Source organism: Cyanistes caeruleus, chromosome 1 (genome assembly GCF_971803275.1).
Source record: "Cyanistes caeruleus chromosome 1, bCyaCae1.hap1.1, whole genome shotgun sequence".
Taxonomy (NCBI): domain Eukaryota; kingdom Metazoa; phylum Chordata; class Aves; order Passeriformes; family Paridae; genus Cyanistes; species Cyanistes caeruleus.
In genome coordinates, this window is record NC_141701.1 from 7356368 (window position 1) to 7379897 (window position 23530).

General features: G+C 36.3%; 1 long non-coding RNA gene across 1 annotated transcript; it reads right to left on the reverse strand.

The window, feature by feature from the left end:
• Positions 1-6082: 6082 nt before the first annotated feature.
• Positions 6083-16170, reverse strand: LOC111945299 (uncharacterized). The gene is made up of 3 exons (XR_002871595.2): positions 16061-16170; positions 10160-10228; positions 6083-6274 (listed from the first exon to the last, which is right to left on the reverse strand). It is a non-coding gene; the product is annotated as an uncharacterized LOC111945299 (long non-coding RNA).
• Positions 16171-23530: the final 7360 nt, after the last annotated feature.

Genomic DNA, 23530 nt, shown 5'->3' on the forward strand with positions numbered 1-23530 from the left:
CTTTTTTTAGCACTTTACGTGATTCATGATTTAGACACAACATCCATGAGTTTCATAAGCCAAAGAAAAGCTTAGATAGATAAGCTAGAATAAGTGAAATAGATTTTTTTGATTTAACAGACCACTCAAATGGACATAATAATTTAGATATTTCTACAGTAAAATGAGTGGGAGAAAGCTTCTGGGGAAGTTTCTAGGTATAATTTACAAAGTCAAACAGATTATTGCAATTTATTTCTCTTATATCCCTATATATTTGTGCAGTTATTAAAATTGTTAAGAGTTAAAGCAGTGATGGGTATCAAACCAAATCCTATACTCAGTAGCCAATGGAAATTGAGATTTGTTCCTTTGCTCAATTTTGTAGCTATTTTCTCCACCTCCTCCAATGTATGGGGAAATGTATAGGCAGCTACAACACAGCCATTGCTCAGTCTTACAGTGGTGCACAAAACAATTTAGAAATTGCTGACAGCATAGGTGTTGACAAATGGCAGCTCAATGAACATAAAAAAACCTGACAGTCTATTCTTATGAAAGGATGGGGTAATAATGTCTTGGCTATATGTACATCTTACAATGATTTCCACTGCATTTCCTTGAACTCTGCTTTTCAAATGTGTCTTTGTAAACTGTGTGGGAAGAAGGTTTACTTGTTTGAGCAAAAGCAAGTACTTTGTTCTTAGGATTCTTCTTAAAATACACATTTGTTCTTACACAAAATAGATAAATGCACAGCAAGTTGTTGTTATGCCAAACAATTCTGGCTTTCTCAGGGTCTCCAAGCTGTCTATATTGCTGAGATTTCTATTTAGATCTGCAAGATTTCTTAACTAGAGAAAGTTTTCTTTTTCTTCTTTGTTCAAATTCTGTGTGGTCCCCACTCCAACGGGAACCTTATTCCACTGACTTCTAGGCAGTACAGAACTCGAAACATTTATCATCAGGAAAGTGGTGTATAAGTACTTGATAAGTGAGTGACTCCTTGTGCACTGATGATAACTTGAACAGTAGGAATGCTCAGAGAGCAGTGGGAAGGCATGGAAATTGGAAGAGCAGCAGCTGTGTTCCCAAGATTGAAGACTTTGTCACTAGAAATCTGCAGCTATGAAGGTACAAATCCAGAACTATCTTTGGTTTGCCATATGCAATCAATGAAGGCAGAAGAAATTAAAAGAATGAAATAAAAAAATTGCATTGCTTCAGTGGAGAAAGGAATGTAGAAAAGAAAATGTTCCTCTCCATGCAGAGGTCCAGAATCATCAGTGATTTAATATTCAAATCAATTATAGATCGACACATGCTTATCTTAGGAATCAAAATTATTTTTATTTGCTTGGCTGGATCAAAATCTTTGCCTTTGAGATGCTAACACAAATAAGTAAGGGAATGACTAAATTTAGTAGCAGGTAAGAAATTTGCCCTTGTTTTCCTGACCACCAGTTGGGATCTTTGAACATGCTTTTCCCATTAGTCTTCTTGAACAGCATACTTCCTTAAGAAAAGACTTATGCATTTTGAAAACCTGTGGAGAAACAAATGTATTTCAACAAGCCAACCTTAAAGCCACAAGAGCTTTTACTGATGTATATGAGAAAACATTTTTTGTTACAACAATATCTGATGAAATGCAATGCAGTTTGAAACAAAAGCATTGTTTATAGCAAATTACAGTGAAACTGAGAACCTATCTCTAATTATCCTTTGAAATAAAAACTGCATGGTGTACCATAAAAAGAACTGCATAATAAATGAAGACTTATCACTGTGTTGTTGGACAGCCATTTTATCTTTGTCCAATTTATTTATTTAGTAGTTAAAAATAGAACTGGATTTTTTCCAGAAGGTTTCAGTACCTAATTTGCTCTAAAGCACAGTATCAGAGCTCTGAATACAGTAAGACAATATGCTTTCACTGCAGTAATAACTGAAATTCAGCACTGACATGCAAACAGGTTCAACTGGGTCCCTTCCTTCAGCTTCCTCAGAGTTCAGCTTGTTAATCGATAACTGAGTCAGCCCTTGCTGCAGGCAGTCCAAGGAGATGAAGGTGAGAAGAAATACTGTTCTTGAAAATATATTTTCCAGGGGATATTAGCTCAAGGGTTCACAGTTACATGCCACCAAAGCACTGACTCAGCCACTCATATAAGATGCCACTGGGAGAATTTATCCTTGGAGCAACGTGAAATTTTTGACTATTTACAGATATTCTTCTGGTTAGACTTTTCTATTCAAAAGTGCATGGTGGACAGGAACAGGAAAATTACTGAATTCAGATAAATCAGTAACTTATCTAAGAATTCATTTGTACTGGAGGCATGTGCTTGTGCATCATTCCAATTCGCCCAAAAGAAAAATAAATAGAATTCAAGCAAAAGAAAATAGAAAATATACCAATAATACATATGCATCATTAGATTTAATTGATTAATTAATTTTGCTTTTGCAATGCTCTTCTTTGTAGTGGTTGCCACAGTTCAGCAATATGACAAAACATAACACAGAATATAACTGTTTTTTTAAATTTAATTTTCATAGTTAAAAGACCTTTCTTGAAATTGCTTTTCATTGTTTATCTTGGTCTCACTTAAAAAAGACAGGACCACCTGCATATTGATAGCAGGACAGGAAATGAGTTTTGGTATCTCCTATTTAAAGTACAAACATTGCTGTTTATAGTCAGAATCTTCTAAGGGATTGATGGTATCTTAACTGTATTTGTTTTACTTCTCCTCAATTCAATTTACAGAAAATGTCCTAGTGCAAGAAGCAACAGAGTAAATACAGCAATGCACAGAATAACAGCCCTAAGTTTCTCTCATTTTGGTCACTTGCCAATACTTCACCTGAATATGAAACAAAGATTCCAGTGTCTCAACAATTCAGCCATAGAATTTTGTGATTAGAATTAGAATTTTGATTTTGAGAATCACTCAGCAATGCTAGGACAGAGAGCAGAGAAATCAATATTTTTTGACAACTGAAAAACCTGCAGTCTGCCATATAAATCCAGGTTTCCCCATAATTTGGCTGGATTTGGCTGCAGATCAGCCCCTGTGTCCGTGCTTCACTTGTGTGAAAATCATATCATGGTAAAGGATAGAGGTGAAAGGAAGTAGATGGCTGGCATTCACATATTATTTTGCTGTAGAGCTGGGATATTAGTCAGGGCACAGAGTCTCTGGAGCTAGAACACAATCCTAATATTTAGTATATGCTTATTTTTATTGTCCAAAAGCATCATTTATACCCTGGTGCAACTGTTATCCAACTTTAGCAGTCTAAACTAATTTCTTAAAATGTCTTCTTGGTTAGCTTGAAACATTCTTCTGTGTGTGGAAAGCATGACTTTCAACAAGTCTAGAGCTGTTCTGTTAATGACTGGATAGTCTTGCTCCTGTCTTAGTCCCGTGGGACTCAAGGTACTCGGTATATTCTGCAAGGATTCTGAAAGCTCCTGAGCTTTACGTGGAGACGTGGTACAAAAAGCTGTAGTGACAAAGCATTCTGCTTTCTTCTTGACTTATTAGCTGGGAAAATCAATCTGAGTTTTGGCCTTGGATCCAAAAATAGCATCTACTTTCTGGCCCAAGAACTATTTGGTGTCAACTGTGGTAAAGCTGGAGAAGAAAGAACTTTACTCAAAATCTTTCATACAGTTCAGTGGCCTTAGCACAAGGCAGAGAGTTCTTCCTGTGGTTTATTTTTTTCTGCTGCTTATTCTTCCACTCTCTATCTGTGGATGTCACACATCTTTACTGCTAAGAAGTGTATCTACAGTAAAAAGAGCAAAAAGTAACTTGCTTTTTGGTTGCTCAGATTATTCTGCTACTAAATTTAAGGAGAAATCTAATGTCTTTAGTGTAAATTTTCATTGGAATACAAACCAATATCATGCTAAGTTCTGCTTTAGATCAATTCAAGTCTTCTTATAGTCTTAATATATTTTTTGATATTTTTCACACTAGATTAACTTAATTCATCCTGGAGTAAAAGTGAAGACTTTTAATAACCCTAAGAAATAGAACACCATTTTTCCTAAAATTTTTATGAATAGCTAAGTATCTTCTGCAATGATTTACAAAACAAACAAGCACTGAAACATATTATCTTGTAAGCATGACTTCAAATACTTTGGGGATGTGGTTTACTTTTCAATCAAGAACAATTCATAGTTATGTTTCTCACTTTTCAAACGTTTTTTTTTTAATATATTCTAATTCCTTCTATGCCAGGAAAAGGGATCTGACTATGGGATCGTAATTTCTGAATTTGGGTGATGTTGGGGTAGCCTTGAATGGCTGCATTTTGGTATAAGTTCTCCAACAGGACTTTTCTGTACTTTGAAAAGTCCAATTGACTCTTGCTCATGAATCACATTGGATTTAAAGAAACTTGGCAACCTGAGAAACTTGGCACCTAATTTTTTTTTTTTTTTTCCAGCTCTGATCTTCAAGTTCTCTACACACTGATGCAAGGTGAGATGTTATTCATAAGTTTCCTGCATAAATTGTAGCAAAAAAGAAAACTGCTTAGCAAATCTGCCACTAGGTGTGAAGACAAAAATATCCAGGAGTCTGTGTTCCTTTGAAATCAGCCCTTCCTTGCACACCAGCCACTACCAGGTAACTGCACTTGGACTGCAGACAGGCTGAATTTAACCAATGACTTTGTGTGATATCTTCATGTCCCATTAGCTGGACTCCCTGAGTGCTGGTTGCTGCTAAATGAAAAGTCACTTGTTTTATTTCATTGACCAGGTTAATGGCAATGAAATACCATTACATCAGGAAAACTTCTGACCTTTTGCTGCATCTTTTTTGACAACTGCGCTACTAATGACTCTTCATATTAATTAGAAATATGAAAAACAGATGTTTCAGTACAATTTTTCATTCCCTGATGTTCAGTCATCCTGCCACACACCAAGACATAATAACCTCAATATAGTGTAGCAGGAATAAACCAAGTACTTGATTAACATCTGTGTCTAATCTCTGTGCCAGATAACTCACCCAAATATTTAAAGAAGTTTTACTTTGTTCACTTTATTCCAACACACATTGTACCTGACCATCTTAAAAAGCCTTGGATATTATCTAGTGCTTGTAAGCCAGTGGAACACAGGAATTGAGGACTTGGTACTTGCTCAGATCTGCCAGTCCTGCTGTCAAGGCAACACTCTTTCTCCAAAGACCAGGATGGGCTGGGTAACAAATCCCAAGAGAGTCTCCACATACTTCATCTCAGTTGTTAACATTTTTAGTCACTTTATATCAGAGTGGTTCAGTTGTTCAGATGAGGTGGATCAGTTCAGTTAGTTTTTGTCTTTCTGTTTGTTCTGTTCAAATGGTGAAATTAGGAGACTAAATGTAAACTCATCATGCATCATGAAAAATGTGTGCATTTTTCAAACACTTATCTTTGATTAGATATTAAAAATATATTCCTATTTTGTTTCACTACAGTTTGTTTTGTTTTAAACTTGAAGAGTTTGAGGTATATCCCAGACCAAAACTTGGAACCACATTCTTTTTAGAACAGTTTCAGCAAATGTGTAGTATGTACTTTTACAACAGTAAAGAAAGGGTAGCTCCCTGTTCATCCCTATTTTCATCCCATGGATGTTTTGACCTAATGAGTCTGCTCTTTCATTTCAGGGATACAAATTCATGTGTTCAAAGGGGTGAGGTCTTTGCTTTGAAACCAGTTGAATATTTCTATATTTTTGAGGGTCTCATGTATTAACAGAAGGATAACATAACCCCAAATCTAACTAGTAATATAAACACAAAGCTAACTTGAGTTAATATACATTATTTTAAGAGTAACTAAAAATCTAAATTAAAATTCAGTTCCATCTACAAATACAGAAACAATGGGTGTGAACCTGTAAGGGCCCTCATGTATGTATTGGAGTTTTACTGTAAGAAATACTATAGCTAAGAGGTGGAAGAGGTAATAGCAATTGTCCTGACAAATTACCTCCCTGACTATATAAATAGCACACTTTTGCAATATTAATTGAAGAAGGATCCAGGAATAGTAAATAGACATTTTATTCTATAAATCAGTTTGACATACTATGGCTCACTTGAAACATATCCATCAGTGGTGATCAGAAAATTAATTAATATAAGAAAAGGGAAATGAGAACAGAAGACATCCTGGAAGATTGTTCAGATTTCCAAAGGAGCTTATTAACCAAGATATATTCCTGTTGTCAAAAGCCTTTTTTCAGCCATCTTTCTTCAGGGCTTGTGCATAATACCTATGAATAGAATCACAGCCATTTACAGGAGATTTGAAGACATATGGCAAATCTCTTACCAGAATGTCTCTCTAACTTCACTGTGAGACTACACATATTTCCATAACTTTCTGAGCCATAAATCTTTAGATCAGAAAAGAACTTTAAGTCCTTAAGTTTCACGTAAGACTCTACAGCTTCTTATATATTGTGAGATGTCTCCCATAAGGTTCTTTCCCTGTGACCCAAATTCAGGGAACACCCCTGCCATCCAAGCTGGTGATGCCTGAGGGAGAAAGTTTCCAGAACAGGCCAAAGGCAGCAGTGGCAGAGGAGGAGAAAGCCAAGGATGGAGCAGCAGAAGAGAGACCCCACAGGGGATAGAGGGAAAGGAAGGATAGATGGGCTTCAGGCCCACAGCAGGAATCCCTGGTAAGGGATTTCCCTGTCTTAATCTCAACCCACAAACTTTTCCACCCTTTTTTCTTCCCTGTTCATTTGAGGACAGGGAGTGAGATGCTGTGTGTGGGAGCTTGACCCTCAGCCAAGGTTAACCCTCTCTGGTCCTGTTGACTTTTAGATATGACGTAGGTTTAAGGATCTCACAAGAGAAAGGGAATAAGACGGTTCCCAGTTTAGGGTGACACCTTCTGTGAATGCTGCTGTAGCACTTGGACCTCCCATACTCATGGGCTTACCCAAGGTGGCTCCGATTTCTGAATTACAGTCTTTAAGTCTGAAGAATCGGTCTTGTGCCAATCAATAAATAACATGAAGAGCCTTCATGACTGCCAGAATCCCCTGTTTCTGTGCTCCACTACTTCAGCTCGAGTTCTCATGCTGAGTTATAAATCACAGCAAGGAAAATGTTTCCTTCTTCATGGGCTCCTGCATTGGTTTGCCCTGCAGACCCATGCTAAGAACATTGCAGTCTCTTTTTTAGAACTACATCACAAGGATCTCAGCTGCACCAGTAACATCTGATGCTGTCAAAACCATCAGAAATATGTGAAAAAAAAGTTTTGCTGACCATTTCCAAATTTGACTAAAAGCACCTGCAACAGCTGACCCCATTAATCTGTAAACAGTAATTATTGTCTGTTCACATAACAGAACATTAATTGCATGAATGAATGCTAATGTAATATATAATTAATACAACAGGATTCTAAAAACACATGCATTAGCAAAGTAAGAATAAGCCAGTCATATCTTTATCTATTTATGTTTGGGTTGTTTTCAATGAGAGAAGCAGAGATTATAAAATGCAGAAGAACCATCCATTTTCCACTAGTTTGTTCAGCAACAAGCTCTAAACTTGGATTAATATGAGAAAAGAAATTTCTTGCTTACAGCAGAATATAACCTGCATATAAATCTAAATCATATAATGAGTCCTGTTACTAGTGAACTAGTTACTAGTCAACTTTGTATTCCTTAAGGATTTAACCAGTATTTACATACACTACTGTAACTAAAGATTTTTCTTTATTCTGACAAATTTTAATTGCAGAAAATGTAGCTATCTAGCATTAACTGGGTTGTGAAAGAAGCATAGCAATGGTAAACGAGTGTTCTCTAATCAGAATAGATAGTGTACACACAGATTGCAGCTCTCAGGCCTCAGGGTTCCTCCTGTAAAACTGCACCTCTCAACAGGGACTGTGTGGATGTATGTACAGCAGAATACAGTCATCTTTCTTTATAAAGAGTAAAATTAGAAACAGAAATATTAAAGCAAAGTTTGAGCCACCTTCTTGTTGAGAAAAACGATTGAAGAAGACGCAAGAGCAAACAGGAATAGAACAAGGGGAAATGGCTTTAAGCTGAAAAAGGGCAGATTTGGATTAGATATTAGGAAGAAATTCTTTGCTGTGAGGGTGGTAAGGCACATGTTTCCCAGAGTGGTTATGGATGCCCTTACCCTGGAAGCCAGGCTGGATTGGGCTTTGAGCAACCTGGTGTAGTGAGAGGTGTCCCAGCTGGGACACAGGATGTGAGAGGTGCTTGGAACAAGATGATCTTTAAGGTCCCTTCCAACCCAAACCATTCCATGATTGTGTGAATCTGTTCAAAATCAAGATCAAGATGCTGTTCAACAAGATCAAGAGCCTTTTGTTTGAAAAGATGACAGCTGGAAGCAGAGGAAGAAGGGACAGAGAAAAATTAATGCAATGGAGGTCTGTAAAACCAGATCTGGTGTGGAGAAGGTGAGTAGGGAAAAATGGAAAACTTGGAAGAGACAAATGTCAGCATTAATGGATTTCTAAAATATGGAACTTTTTGACAGGGACTTGATAAATTAATGGACAAATATCTATTACAGGCTATTAAACATGAAGAAAAGTCTTCTGATTCAGGAGGCCTATGAATCACCTATCATGGTGCTGGGAAAATATTCTCGAAACTATTGCAATATCCTCGTCCCACTCTTGTCCCTTTTTCTTACACCGTTCACAGTGGTCAATTCTACAGATTGAATATGAGGCTATATGAGCTTTTAATCAAATCCAGAATAATTTCCTACTGAATTTTTTTTTTTAATTTTATCAATACCCCAGAGTATCTCATCTGTAAGCATAAAAAAAAAAATCATTCTTTTGTCTTCAGTGAGCATTTCAATACATCCTAAAGTAAAGTAAATCATCTTGATTACTGAAATCTATCCTAGGTTACCTTTGTTTTTTAGAGCTGTTACCAGTTAGTACAAACAATTATGATGCACACTGCAAAATATCTGCATTTTAGCAGATAACAAATAATTCTGAAGTAGCTTTTATATGTTTCCAGTTTTTAAAGCTTGCTTGATTCCTAGCAAGTCTTGTGTAGAAATGTTCCTGGAATTCTCTCAGAGATTATTGTCAGAGTGAGCAAAGGTCAGGCAAAAGAAGTGCTCTGTTAAATCTTTGAGGAGATGACAGGAGTGTTCAGCAGATATAGACTGATTGAATTATGCTAATCAGCTTTTACTTACCATCCTGGTTTTGGCTGAGATAGAGTTAATTTTCTTCCTGGTAGCAGGTATAGTGCTGCATTTTAAATTGAGGATGAGAATAGCATTGAAAACATTTGGATGTTTTAGTGGCTGCATCCAGTCAGGGACTTTTCTGCTTCTTGCCCCACCTGAACAACGAGGAGTCTCGGGGTGCACAAGGAATTGGGAGGGGGTGTTCAGTGAATGAAATGGGGAGGAGAAGCTGTCTGGGGGCCACTGCTCAGAACCTGACTGGACATCAGTCAAAAGATGGTGAGCAATTGCTTTGTGCATCACTTGTAACTTCTAATTATTTTATTGTTGTTTTTATTATACTTTTCATTTTGTTCCTGTTAAACTGTCTTCATCTCAATCTATGAACTTTATATTTTTGATCCTAATTCTCTCTCCCATTCCCCTGGGTGGAACGAGTGAGCAGGTGCCAGTGTTTAGATACCAGGTTAGACCACAACACAGTTTAAACATACAGTTCCTCCAGATGGGCTTTGAATAAAGTGCATTTTAAACAGGATAAACAGCAAAGCTTATCTTCCTGCAGGGAAGCTTCCAGCAATGATGTCTTACTGAATTGAGAGGACAACCCTGTGTAAATATGCATGTACATTCCTGCAGGGATGTGCACAGCATTGACCCAGCGTGGTGTGAAGAGAGTGTTGTCTGCACAACCAGAAGCTCACCAGGATATTGGCACATTTTGGAAAAGCTTTTTAACAGTCTTACCCATGCCCATTAATACATATTATACTCATTTACTCACATTCATACACTGGTTTAATTATGTGCTAATTTCTCCATGTTTAGTATTGCAAAGGGCTGTGAGGTAGATAAGTTGTGACTATGTCCTTTTTAACTAGAGAGAAAAAGGATTTTCCATTAGCCAGAGAGAGAGAGAGAGAGAGGGAGTGAGATACCTCCATACTCCAGGCCCTGACTGGCAGGTTCTGCCTCTTTCAGTTTCTGGAAGCTGATTCCCAAAGTGGCTGAAAAAAACAAACAAAAAAAAACCAGTCACTGGCATTGAAGGAGATAGCCTATCCACTTATTCTCATTTCTTAATAGTCACTATGATGTAGTTTAATTTTCAATTAAATTCCAGCATATGCAGAATCGACATTTTGAAATATGCACTTTAATAGATAAAGAACCTTGTATCTTTGAAAGCTCTCTGCTTTATTACATTTTTAGTTATTCTAATGAGAAAAATCCTCTACAATTATATTTGTCTTTCTATTCTATTGAAAGGATCAAAATCTTTTATATAGCTAGTAATATAAACCAAACATCATTCATATCAAAATCAATACTCATTGACTTTTCAAAGCAAAAGAGTTTCTACCTCAAGAGTCTTGCTTTGTTTTTGTGTTGTATCACAAAACTTCACTTTATCTAACAATACATATTTTTACTAATAATGCTTATCCAGCACAATTCACTTTATTTCATGTTGATCATCCAAGCATAAGAAAACACTTTGTGAACATTATCTAACTTCAATAAAAATGAAGAATGTTAGTAAAAATAACACTTTTCTTCATAGTTTTTCTCCTTATGTGTTTTCAGAGCAAAGACTGTTAACTAGCAGTTGCATATTTTTCTTACATTCATTTATTTATATTTTTCTGGCAGAAGTCACCCACGGTTCTGAAGGTACCACTGCAATATTTTTATTATATCTATCTTTATGATTCTAATCTAAATCTCCAGGTCTGCTGGAAACAGAAACCCAAACTGAGTTCAAGACTTATTTTATTAGACATTATAGAACAATAATGTAAGGATGGGATTCATATCTTAGCTTTATGATGCTATGAAGTAATAAACTCTTATAACTGTCACTACTACTCAGGATAACAAAACTATCACAAGGGTGAGAAGTAGGTAATACTCTAATATTCCAGTGAAAATAAATCATAATTACTGTAAAGAGATATATATGTTAAGAATTTATTTAGTTATTTCCCGTAGTTAAATGGTACTGAAGATCCTAAAACAAAAGCCCTAATGTTCTTCTAAAGTGGAAGATCAACATCCATGTCTTACTTGCCCATATTTTACTTGCTGATGTAACTCCATCTGTTCACATTTACATTATTTTAATGTTTCAAAATGTAGAAAGAATTTAAAATGTAAATACATGGAATATTTTGGTTTCTGGACAGGGTATTTTTGGGTTTGTATGTAATAAACATTTTTTTCTGAGTATCAGTGTTTACTGTCCTTTAGTGTAATTAATTTCCTTTTCCGCTTAGATCAATACAAAACATTACAAATAACATTAAATCAATATGAAGTGATATAATATTTGAACTTTATGTGTATTACTTCAAAATAAATTTTACATTCTCTGTAAGGCAGTGTTGCATTCAATACTGGACAGCAAATGCCAAGATTAGAGTTGTCTGTGTAGTTTGGAAAATCCAGGAATGGTCAGCATGTAGTGAAACTTCACAGTTTTATTTCCATTCACAGAATCAAAGAAACAAAGAATTATTAAGGCTGCAAAAGACCTCCAAGATCATTGAGTCCACTCACCACCTTGTCAACTAAAGCATCAAGTCCCATGTCCAGCTGTTTCCTCAACTCCTTCAGGGTTGGCAACTCCTCCACCATCCTGGGCAGCCCTTTCCAGGGTCAAAGCCCATTCCAATGCTTTTGATTCCATGCTGTGCATTCCAGGTTGTCCACATCTCCTCCTTGTGACCCCAGCCAGGTCAATCTGACAACTCTGCTCTTTCTCTTTCTCACTTGCAGATCTTTGGGTTTGGTATTTGTTTTCTGCTTAACTTGAATTCCCTATAGTTCGGTTCATTTCCAGATGAAGATGAAAACTTAATCTCTCTCTTCTGCCTGCTTATTTATTTCCTCTTCTGACCCATTCCATGATCTTTTAAAGCTGAACACTAACTCCATAAGGTTTTTCTCCCCTTTTGTTAAAAATAAATATTAAATTCCCTAATTTCTGTGCTCTCATCCACTCAATGTTTGTCTGGGAACCACAGAGTGGAACTCACCTTTTCTAACTGGATCTTCTGATTGTACCCTGCTGTAGCACAAGCTGTAACTATGTCTCTATGTCTGAGATTTTGTGGTCTTTTACAAAGGTGACAATAACTAAAGAAGTATGTCTCTGTGTCTTTCTTCCTGCACATAGAGCACTTCAAAGGCCTCCTGTTTCATTAGGAGAACAAAACACAGCAATGCAAGTGGATATTTGTGCCAGCAGTTAGTACTGAATTTCTACTGTATTGAGTGGTCAACAAGTATAGATATAATCCATACCTGAGGAAAAAACAACTAGCAGTGAAATGTTTCACACTCCAAACTGGAGGGCACATAGCATCAAGCATAATAAGAAAAATAATAATGGTTTTCAGGACTGAATCATGAATTATCAGCAATAAATGGGTAATATTCTTCTGTGGGTATGTAGAAATGCTGAAACCATGTGCCTCAAAAGGTAACTCAGTAATTTCACAGAATCACAGAACATCCTGAGTTGGAAGGGACCCACAAGGGTCATCAAAGTCCAGCTTCTGGTCCCACACAGGGCAGCCTCAGGAATTCCACTGTGTGCTTTAGAGCATTGTGCAAAGACTTCTTAAACTCTGTCAAGTTTGGTGCTGGGGAGCCTGTTCCAGTGCCCAGCCACCATCTGGGTGAAGGACTTTTCCCTGATATCCAGCTTAAACCAGCCCTGACACAGCTTCAATTTCCTTGATGCAAAGCCCAAGCAGATGAAAATCGTCTTTCCCAATTATGACAACAACAACTGCCATTAAGGTTTCCTGAACTCACAAAGAATATGGATCAAGGACAAGAAAAGATGCACATGCATTAGTAAAGTCCAAGCTCACAATCGCTGTGAGACAGGCCTTTTAATTCATGAGGTTTTTTAAAAATTTTTGAGTGGTTTCTTTTTTTTCTTAATTTTTTTTTTCTATTCTTTCTCCAGGTACAAAAGCCTGAAAATATCATACTGCAAAACTACTTGGATCCCAAGTCCTTGTCACAAGGATTTTTACTATGACCTTTTCCTTTTTTTTCACAGATCTTAAGTGGCTGTGAAGATAACTACACCTCACACCAGAAATGTAATATTTTCTCAGAGAGTATACACAATGCAATTTCAAAGGCAAGTCCTAACTAGGATGCTTGAGAGTGATTTAATGAAACATCTTTTTCTGCTACTTTAGAATCATGTGTTTATTGCAGCAGAGAGACTTTATAAAATCAAATTATCTATAAAATTCATACTAGAAAAGGTTTCTTGGGGTACAGAATTTCTGCTCAGCACAGCAGACATATATTAGCTTCTGAAAAACCTGGTGAGGAGGACAGTGATGCTGTTTAGGGGGGAGGAGAAAGCAGAGCTGAAACTGTCCCTAGATTGTCATCCAAAATGAATCCCCACAACAGCACACTGGTGGAAGGGTCTCACAATTTCACTTTTATTGCACACACACCTCAAAATAAAGCTTTTCATACCAAGAACTTGCCAACAAATAATTCTTCTCACACCTTGAAGCTTTCACATTCTTCCTTTTACCACTCTTACCTAATTTATCAACTTTTCACATGATTGCTGTATTTTGTATGTTGACCATTCATACCAGAAAAGTGTGCATTTAAGAGGCCTCCTGTGTTATATCTGCTACAGCCATGGATATAAGTTGTGAATGTATTAAAGCATCATAAGTGGCAATAGGGGTCTGTTTATGGAAAGCTGAACTGAATCCCTTGAGCAGAAATACAGGAGTTCAGAGGAACATTCAGCTAACTTGTCAGCAAGATAAATTTAAAATAATTTTCTCTCTAGTCTCAAAGAATTCTAAATCCCATTAAAAAGAAAGGGCAAATTGGGTAGGGATGGCATAAAAAGACACCAGTATTCACCTGTCTTAATCCCAAGCCAAAGTCCTAACTTTAACTTCAGACTCATTTTAGATTTCCTATGTGATGTCTCGTAAGTCAGCAGTAGTTTTATACCAAATATTCTCAATTTAATACCTTTTTTCTGGGGAAAGGCACTGTGAAGATGTATGTTGTTCTTAAAACAAAGTGATATAAACAGCCTAGATGCATATATTTTTCAGAAGTATCACTTATCTGCAAGATATCGCTTATGGAAACATTTCTGCCCCACTCTCTTTGTCATAGATGACAAAGGCTGTGCATTTCAGGTTGAAGTGAATAAGAATACAATACTGTGAAGCTGATGATCTGTAGTACTGCTCATGAACAAATCAATAGATCTATTCAGCTCTAAGAACAGTGTGCAGCATATGGGACCCTAAATTATGTGCAAACTACAAGCCTGCAAATCCACTAGCAAAGCAATGTATTATTTCACATAATTCAGGAAAGTTCTTGTCATTAGATATTTCCACCAAACAAACAGAAGACAAAACAGGAAGCATTGAAGAATTTTACATAATTTGGTATCTCAGTATTCATCTCATGGAATGCATGATGTCAGCAGGATTTTATGAGCTGTGCTAGGTCACTGCTATACCTTGTGGAGAAAGATGGGTGTTCTCACCAGCAAGGCATTTGGCCTACTGTAGGTACTAACTTTAGGAAAAATTCTCTCCTTTCTTCTCAACAGATAGAATTTTACAATCTGTTTTCCTATAAGGACTGATAAAAGCTTACAGACACCCATCTCAAAGCATTTATTTTTAATGCTCAACAAGGTAAAGTTGTCTCCATATGAATGTTTGCTGTCATTTTGAGCACTGTGGGACTGGAGAAGAATTTGGCTTTCCTAAGATCTGTGTGGTATTTGCCATCTGAGTGAGATATCTTTGGTATCCCAGAGCATTGCTAAGGACCTTAAATGCCCATTTTAAAGCAACTTGGTTTACTGTAATCAAGTCTTTCTTAGTCAAATGAAAGTCACTTCTCTCTTGCTCAGCCCATCTAGAGCAGACACTTATTTATCATTCAGCCTTGTGTTACTTCAAGCCTTTTTCTACATCACACCTAGAACAAAATAGGGCTGTAAACCAGGAATTAGAAAAGAACTAAATTATTTCAGATTACTTACTATACCCAAAAAAACCTGAAATCAAAACAGCAACAACAACAAAATTAGTGATAAAGATTATCTTGGAAGAAACGTAGACTAAGAACATTTGAGTTTCGGATGCCAAGAAGTCTGTTTAATTTGAGTGGACTTCTTGAAAAAATAAATCCTTAGTGGAGTCAGATTTACATTTTTAAAGTAAATATATGCTAATATAAGCAAAACTAGATACCATATTTAAATTCATATTTTCCTAACATTTTTCTAACAATCCATGATATTTCAAAACATAGAAATTAGACATTAATGTTTGTTTTGATTGCTGTATTTGTTGCCTGTTGAAAGAGAAAAACTAAAAAAAAGAACCATCATTAATAGACCCTATATATATATTCTTCTATGAAAAAGTATGAAAATATTTTATTCAAAACCATGTTTTGGGCAAAAGGAAACATAGCTTCTGTGTAAAATCAAGAATGTGTAATTGAAATCTTAACAGCCCACAGAATGAATTGTAACTAGTCTAGACAAAAATAAGACAGGAAAAAGTCCATATAGCATTTTATACATATTCACTGGTGCTTTACACCTGCTTTTTCATCCATGATTTGCTGCCCCCTGCTAATATTGAACTTACTATAGGTGAAGTGTCTTGCCATTTCCAACCTAAATTATACTGAGATTCAGTTACATTGGTCTGTATCACAAATAATATTTACTAAACTTCAGGGTTACTGAAGTAAGGTATAATGGCATTTTCATGGCTAAAATTGTTTAGTACACATACCTTGACATTCATAGTTAAGACATTTTAATTCCTTTCTTTAGACTTTCCCAGATGGATCATGACTTTTACCTTTCATAGGTCATTTTAGAGTCCTAAGGAAAAGAACAATATTGCATTTGTTGCAGAAATATCATAAAGATCAATTAAATAATGCTTCAGAGGGATTCCAAGATCCTCTGAAGAGACTTTATCTTGTGAAGTGCAGAACAACACAGCTTTATTGCAACATTTGAGCACACATTTAGCCTGAACTGCTGGGATTTCTCATACACTTAAAGTTGAGCACAAGAATAAGTGCATCAAGGAAAAGAATCAGAATACACAGAATACAAAGCACCCAGCAAGGTTGAACTCAGAAGGGTAACTAGACAGCATTAATGTATTATTTGAATTGTGTTTCCTCCACCAAATCTTGTCAGGCAGCCATGAAAGCCAGTATGCACTGTGACTGATGCCTTGGCTACTGTAATCTGTGATGAGCATCAGTGAGACAAAGTTTGCATTCCTTGTTCCTCTGGAGCATTGTTAGGATGTGTCTCAGTGAAATCATTAGAAAAGTACTTTTTAATAAACCATTTTTAAAATTAACATCACAATCAGAATGCCAAAGCTTTATTTTTTTCCTTTTCCCCTCTCTTTTAATTTTTCTTTTGTCCCATATTAGTATATATTTTTATATTTTTCCCTTTTTTTTCTTTTTTCCCCATCTCCCTCTTCCTTTTGCTTCATCTCTCCCCCTTTTTTCCTTTTCCTTGTCCCTTTCCATTTCCTTATTACTATTATTCAACTCTTTTTCAAGTAAAACTCACTGAAGTCATAGTGGGAAAAATGACCACAAGAACCAGAGGAGTCAAACAGGATTTGTCCACTTAAATAAATACCAGAAAGATGCAAGGAAATTCCTGGGATTTCCTCCTTCAGGGGCTTTCAGAAAGGTAATTCAGGCATTTTCCTGGGAAGGAGATACTGTCAGAGATGCAGAGCTGCCATCACATCCCTGATATGCTCACACTGCAGCTCAGGACTGACGGTTTTGGAGGAATGATGATGAGACAATCAGGCCTGAAGTTCTGGAAGGACAGTAGCTCCCACTGCAGCAGTGTCCACAAGTGGCATTTTTCCCAACATAATTTTCCAGAGGGAGCTGGTGCTAGGGAAAAATAGCAAAACAGACCAGAACATGTTGTTGTTCTTGGTTATCATGAGCACACACTGCCCATTCTCAAGCAAGAAGCATCTTCAGAACATCATACAGAAGTGTATCATTTCATCATTTCAGAGGAAATGGCCTCAAGCTGGAGTAGGGGAGGCTTAGAATGGTTATTGGGAAAATCTTCCTTGCTGGAAGGGTGGTCAAGCCTTGTAACTCCCAGGGGAGGGGCAGAACCACCATGTAGGAGGGATTTATAAGCCTGCAGCTGTGGCTGAGGACATGGTTTCCTGGTGGACTTGGCAGTGAGGGGTTAAGGGTTGGAGTAGGTGATCTTAAAAGTCTTTTCCAACTTTAGTTATTCTGTGATTCTAAGACTGTTGTAGTCACTGAGCACAGCTTATTTACAGCAACATAAAAGTCGACCTTGCACTTGGCCTGAGAATCCTACAGGACACCACCATGCCCTCCAAGCAAGACAATCCAGTAGGGAATTAGAAAACTTTAGTACTTAAAAATGTGCCTAATTTTTTGCACACAAGCTCATAGTCAAGCCACAGACAATGGGCTTTCAGTGCCAGAGGGGATGGGTTACCACTCCAAGTGCATAAAATGCACAGCAGAGTCCTTTCCTGCCTCCATGGGCTGCTGGGCTATTGGAGATTTAAGGTGTCAGATGTCATTGTGTGGACCTGTGATCTGTGGATAATTTTCAACACAACCTGTGCTGTTACATTGATTAAACTATTTCAGTTGTCTGGGTTATCAGACCACAAGGCCAAGTCATTGATTCATTGCACAAGGCTGAAGGAAAAAAGATGCTGATTTGTTTTCCCTGATTTTATCCCCTTATCACTGCAATCAAATTAATGTATTAGTTTTACATTTTCAAGACACAAAGACTTTTACTTTTCACACAAATTTAGAGAGAAGGATCTGGTTATTTAAGGTATTAAGGTCTTTATTCAGCTCAAAACCATGAAACTGCAAAATTTTAAGTACCCTTGGGGCAAGCTGCTCTGGCTCAATTTTTGAGAAAGAGTGAATTTAATTGTTACATTATTTTACATCTGATACTTCCTGAGTCCTTCTGTTGCTAAGTGAAAAAAAAAACAACCTCATATTTGATTAGGTTTTCACTGATTGGACAGAATTTGAATATATCCATATATATCCATATAATCCATATGGATTTTAATATGTTTATATTAAACATATGGATTTAAATCCATATTTTAATATATTAAAATCCATATGGATTTTAATAATTTTATATTTTAAACATAATTTTAACATATCCATATTTATGCACAGATATATATATATCTGAAAACTAGAAAATAAATATAAAAAAACAAGCAAAGATTATCAGAATGAAAAATTTAATTGTGTTTTAAGTTTTTGTAGAAAAACATAGACAAAGACACACCTAAATAAAGCAGTGCCATTGAGTGTAACAGTTTTAAACTAGCTAAGGAAAAAATTTGGGTATTTTTGATCTTTTTTCTTCATTTTCTCATCTGTCTACATCCTAAGACCTCACAGTTAAAGGGAGTGATTATAACATGAAGAAACAGGGCTCCAATATATTGGCTTTGAAGTCTGTGGCAAATTTCCCATTAATTGATAAAACCACAGGCAGTAAGGCAGCTTGGTGCTTGGTCTGGCCTGCTGAGAGCCAGGATCTCACACACTCAGCTTTGTAAGATGATGAGCCAATATAATCAGGTTATCAAATACCTGCCTTCTACAAGTATAACAAAATTATTAAACTTTGAATAATACAGTGACAATTCACACCAAAAAGATTATCTGTGAAGTTCAAATCTGGGTTACACATGTACATCCTCACTTTCAGATAGCTGACAAGGTATGAACTTCATTTTCAATGGATGGAAAAATCATGCTTTCCCTTTTCAGACTCAATTCTTATTGCTTTTATGATGTTTCCCTCTTCAGAGCAATACACCTTAATCACTGGACTATGTGCCTGAAGGTGGTGAGGACACTACCAAATCAAAACCTTTCATTTTGCAGACATGGTGGTTAAGAAAATGTTTTAGGATGTGAGAAATTTGGTTCCAGTCTGTGCATCATTTTATTCTGTATTTAAGACAGTGAAGAAGTCTCTTGTTCCACACTGGATGCTGAATAAACAGTTACCTGTGCCTCTTCACTCTGCACAGAAATCAAGGTGAAAAATCCACGCCTCCTTGGCTCAGCCAGGTACATGATTTCTTTATCTGTTTTATGTGATAGATATGTTTGGCTGTAGGGTTTCAAAATCTCTGCCTTCTCTTTCTGCTGATCAGGCTATGCTTTGGTAGGGAGGGGGATAGAGTAGGTCTCCTCTGGGCTGGGAGGTAGATACAAGTCTCTTGCTCCCTGCAGAAATGTGCTCACTTCATGCAAAGGATAAGTTGTCACTTTTTCTGACCCCATTTCCAAATGTCCTCTCTGAGCCTGCTGCTTGACCTGCACATTTCTGATAGAGGAAGCTGCATTTTCTTCACAGCAACAAATTGCCTTACCACTCACGCTGGAGCACTTTGGAACTAACTCTAAATGTCAAAGTATGTTTGAGATTGTGTTCCAAGGTAGAGAAACTGATTAAAGTTCAGATAGTCCTAAAAGCCTGACCAAAATCCTCCCAGAGTCCTGCCTAACACAAAAAGCAAGCAATATAAACTTGAATTTCACATATTAAAGCTGTGGGAAATGAGATTTTTTTTTTAAAAAATAATATAAAGGGTAATTTCTCACTGATCTGGATGGCCATTTAAAGCAGGAAATGCTGAAAGTATCATCCAACACCACGAAGTTTCACCAGCAAAGACAGAAGAACTGGAGAATTTTTGACAATTAACTATTCACTAGCTGTAGATGAACCAAGAACAATTTTCTTGCTGGAGAACTCACAAAAGGTCTAGAAAATTTGTCCATTGCCTTTTGGCCAGAAGACTGAAGGGAAATGTTCTTCAGAAATTATTACATGTTACTTTCTCATTTCTGCTTTTAATCTTTACAGAAAGAAACATCTGCTGCCCTTGAAGGTTTACAGCCAGTGCTGCACCCATTCCTTAGGTTTACCAGTCTTTGGGTGAGTCACTGCTTCATTATTTCAGTATTTAAATGTGTAGCTGTCAAATCTCTTGGAGTCTTGCATAAAGTAAGACATGAAACAATAATCTGAGATGATCAACATATTTCACACAAGGGAGGTAGCAAAGAGGAAAGGTTATCTTACATGCACAATTGCCTTCTTCTTTATGTTTTCCCAAGTTCTGTCATTGCCAACAGAGGAAATTACTGGGTTTTTTTATAGCTCACTACTCCCTTACCATCATAGCTTTGCAGCCTCAGATGTTTTTCATCTACCTGATGGTCTGGAGCTTCACATGTACTTATAGGTATGAAAGTGCATCTTTCAGCCAGCAGACTTGACTATTCCATCACTCCTCATCCACTCATCAGTGACACCCTCGTTATAAACATTCACCAGTCCTGCTGTATCTGCCTAGGGTTTTCTGAAAACAATTTTCTGGAGTGAAAGAGACTTTACCAGATAAATTTTCTCCAGGATTTTTCTTTTCCAGTTAAATTCTGTGATCTATTATCCTTGCTGAGCTACAATATCTCTGCTACTGGTCTTGTCTCCTGCAAACTACTAGGACATTTATTTCAGGAAACAATTTATCATCATCATATATTCATATTTTCAACCTTTTAAATACTTTTCAGATATAATTATAAATTTGTTTCACCTTTCATTTAAAAGAAAGAATTTTTAAAAAAGTAAAATATTTTGCACCTTGATTCACAGCTTCCTTTAGATGGATATTCTTCAAAGACTGTATTATATGGAAATTCTGTCATTTAAAAAATTCAATATTGCCTTCTCTACCAATTAATCTTTATCAGATTGCTTTAAGATTACAAAACATTAAGAGTATTCCCAGTCTTTTTCTCAACCTATGAGATTTTTCATCTTATTTTCTACCTCTGTCCTGCTGAGGAGGGGGAGTGAGAGAGCAGCTGGGCCAAGGTCTGCTGGCCACTGGGTAAATATATTTTTAATGTATGATTAAGGAAAAAGAAGCTTGCTATCAACAGAAAATTTAGGAAGCCTTTGGAATACTTTTAATGTGAAATAAGAAAAAAAAAAGTAAAGGTTGTGGGAGGTTGTTAAAATGTTACAAGGTGAAGTGTTACAGGTAAGTTAATACACACATATGTGTATTCTACACTGTAAATTCGTTTATTTGTTGCTGTCAATCTTGGAGAACTATCTGTGATCTTTAATAGAGATCTCTGTTCCTGAATCACACAAGAAAATATTGGTTTTTTATTATCCCTTGACAGAGAAATAGATTTGTATTTAGACATTTTTAATGTCCTTTAAACATTTTTAAATATGGGTACATTCTACTGGAAGAAAATTTTTTCTTTTCTCAATAAATAAAAAAGTAAATTATCAGTTGTAGTACTTTGTAAAATAATTTAGGACCACACGTGGTCTTGCTAGAGGTAGAAAGTGGAGATTTCAAATGTTACTGTCACTAAAAGATTTGCTCATGTTCTACATTAAAAAATCAAAATACAAGTGTAGGCCATCAAGAAGAAACATTGGGGACATAAAACCAGACGTGTCTAGTTGCAGAACAGCCTTCCAAATATTTGAAAAGCCTTTCAGTCTTGCAAATTATCTGCTTCCCTCAGGCAGACACTTTTAGGGCATTCTTGAGGGATTTAGCCAAGGAAAGACATCCATGAAAGAGACACTTTTGTCATTGACCTGTTCCGAGCTTGGCCCAGCCAATCTCCCTGGTTGCCTTTCCTCGCCTTTGTTCAGCTTTACCTGGGGGAAAATAAACTCACAGGGATCGACTTTATGTGAAGCCTGGGCAGTCTCAGCAGCAGCTTAAGCCTTTCACAATTGCTGTCAAACCACAGGCTCACAGGTGTGCACAGCCACAGGTAAAAAAACATGAATAAAATACATTTTTATGTGTGATGGAACACGTGTGTTCTATCAAGTCATGTCAGTGAGCCCGATCTTGGAATTGTGTACAATTTACAAGAGAAACAACACTTAACTGAAACTTTAAAAAACAGGAAAATGAAATAAATGGAATTCCCCAAAAATATTGTTATTAATATTCTAATAGAATTCAGTAGAAATAATGTTTAGACTGATTTGAATAAAGTGGTTCAGTCACATGCCATGCCTTGGTTTCTTTCTTTTTAGCTCCTGTAAAAGACAACAGATTGCAAAACATTAACACTCAAAACGTTCCAAAATTACTCCTAACTAATGGATCTGGACAGAAAGACTTTCTTTTCCCCCTTCCACTGAGATTTAGCAACATGTTTTTATTAAATTCCAAAGTAATCCTATCACAAGGAGCATGGAAATTTCTATGTTATAGCTTATTTCCAGCAATTGACTTATCATGTGTGTGTGGTGGTGAAAAAACAGCCCTTGGAAATCTATTTTGTCTCATTAATTTTGACATCAAATTTAAGACTGCACAGTCATATATCATAATCAGGTGTCATACTGCATTGATCCTTTATGGAAAAGGGAGTTGATCATACTTGGTTTATTCCACTAGGAAATTATTTGACTGGATTACTTGAATGTTTAATTAAATTGTCATATAGCATAAATAAAGTATAAAATATCAAATAAAGTGGTCTTTTGCTGTGACACATTAATTTTCTGTCATCAGAAGTGTTTATCTTGTTAGCTGCTTAACTTAAACTTCTTCAGCACCAATTAAGTTTTATATCTGAATACACTTAGAATATTTAAATCCCTTCTTTTATTGCCCTCTTGTTAAACTTTTAATTTTCTTTTTTGTTGCAATTATCATTTAGGGAGCTCAATTTCTCTAATAGGTTCCCTTTAATTTACATTTTATATTACTCTACTTCTTTTTCATGAGATCAGTGGAGCAGTTGGGTAGTGGAAAAATAATGTGTAATACTATACAGTTTATTAAATATTTAATTCACTTTATTTCCTAAGAAGGAGATTTCCTAAGAAGAGATTCATTCATTAGTTTTTTTGAACTTTCTGTCTTCTGATCCCCCACACCACTCAGGTCTGAGTGCAATATTTAGTGCTGATAGAAAAGGATAGATCTCAATGATAATTAGATTGCTATCAACAGTCCCTAGAATATTTTTCTATAAAATATTTTTAAATATTTTAGAATATTTGCATGGTCAAAAACACCTCATCATGGTACAGAAGTTAGAATAAGTTGAGGACTGTTTCCAGTGCACAGTTGCCCCTTTTGGAGACTAAGGAAGCT